Below are 1,982 nucleotides of genomic sequence, written 5' to 3'. Positions count from 1 at the left end.
AACACATAAGAGATACTGCAAATATCTATGAATACATCACAATTTAAATAATATATAAGTAGTCTTACATTAAAGTAATGAGGACCAGAGATGTACTCATCTTTTATAACAAACATAAGAATTTGTGAAGAAAATGTGCTTCATTGTCATGAAAGTAAAAGACTCTTAATAGTTCAACATTTTTTATTTAATTTTTTTTGTGGAACATATTTATTTGTATCTCGTTTTGGGGTTAGACGATCTCTAAAAGCAGGTTTTTTTATTATTATTGCACTAAGCAATATAACTAGCAATATATAAATAGCAATATTATTTTAAAAGACTGGTCATGTATGAATATTCCGGAAGGCTCTGAAAGAGGCATTTTACACCTACACAGGGTACATCTGCTGCCAAGAAAATATACAAATATATAACAGACTGCAGTTATCAAGAGTGACTAATCAGAAATCATAATCAAACTGTAGCTTCCATGGAAAAAATATTTAAATGTGTTTCACAAAACACAGAAGGTCTTCTATAAATGACCATTCAAATGAATCCAGTTTTAGCTCCATTTAAAGTGTGAGAGATATTGAGGCGGTGTGACAGTGCAGAGCTGAGAGAAACACGCCCTCTGCTGTACACCAGAATAACAGTCAAGGAAAAACAAGCTGTCAAGCTCCTTAAAGTAATATGATTTTCACTGAATGATTTTTCATACAAATAGACGGCACCCCTAGCTTATGAATTTCTATCAAAGATATGGCATTCATGCATGAAATGCATTTGAAAAGGTAGCACTTTTTCCGTCAGATTAATGCAATTCACATTGTTCACATACTTTATGTGAACAATGTGCGGGAAAATACAAAAATCTGTATAAATACATAGCAATCACGTTCCCGCAGCACTGACAATGTAAAGTTCTCCTTTTGTTTTAGAAGAAATTCTTTTGAAATGACATGACCATTTTCATTTGTAGGTGAACTAACTCTATAACAACTGTTTGGCGTCACTGTCACAGAACCAATATTGTACAGCATTCTGATCGTACACTTCTCAGTGACTGTTACTCACTTGGCTATCGGATACTCCCACATGTAGCCCCATCCTCCGTGAAGCTGCAGGCACTGAGTAGCAACACTATTCTGCAAATCTGTGGCCCTAGGGAGGGAAAAAGACTTTGTCACACAAAACTGGTGTAACATTAAGTGTGCAAAATGATGCAAGAAATGTAGTGCTTGCTATAGACTTCATCAGGCATGCAAAGCTTCACATAAAACGAAACGAAACGGTAGTGCTTTTTAAAATCTCTTGTTATTTGCCATTATTGTCACAATCAGCATGAAATGGAAGCTGCGACTGACATTACTATTGTACTGTGATGCATTTCTAAGTGAAACGACTTGTTGAATGAGAATACATGTGGCGGGGAGATGAGATCTGGATGATTCAATCAGTTAGATTCAAAGTTCAAAACATCAGCTTTTGAGAGTACAATACTGTTTAGCAGTGATAAGAGAAATTACTATTTTTGAATGAAGATGTATGAAGTACAACAAGTCAAACAAAGCAGCTTTCTGATGGTCAACGCTGTGAATTTGAATGATCATCTCATCTGTGTTGAGAAATCTTTTTGCCCTTGAGCGAAATTCCAGATTGACTGGATTTTGCCCAAGAAAATTGCCAACAAAGCAATGGGAAATGTGACCGTAACTTTGGGCAACAATAAGAAATAATGAACTTTCACTCTCCTTATTGTACTATACAAGCCTGTGCATTTAGTAAATTTATTAAAACTGACCAGAAATCAGTTACATAAAATTAGACAATTTTCATGGGTTCACTAGATCAACATCTCTAACGACAAACCATCAGAATTTTGAAACAATTTTAAAACAGTATAACTTGATGGATTTTTGTTTGCAAAAATCACATTATAGCTAGAATTTTGCCCATATTTGCTGTCTGGACAGGCTCCGCTAGCCGCTAGCCGCTAG

The 1,982-nt window shown here is 35.2% G+C and overlaps 1 pseudogene; it reads right to left on the bottom strand.

Moving 5' to 3' along the window:
* Positions 1-1,039: 1,039 nt before the first annotated feature.
* Positions 1,040-1,982, bottom strand: part of LOC107577011 (long-chain specific acyl-CoA dehydrogenase, mitochondrial-like) — a 4,700-nt pseudogene continuing 3,757 nt past the window's right edge.

The sequence above is a fragment of the Sinocyclocheilus grahami genome, unplaced genomic scaffold, assembly GCF_001515645.1.
Source record: "Sinocyclocheilus grahami isolate Dianchi unplaced genomic scaffold, SAMN03320097.WGS_v1.1 scaffold4878.1, whole genome shotgun sequence".
Taxonomy (NCBI): Eukaryota; Metazoa; Chordata; class Actinopteri; order Cypriniformes; family Cyprinidae; genus Sinocyclocheilus; species Sinocyclocheilus grahami.
This window is presented reverse-complemented; position numbering and strand designations above follow the sequence as displayed.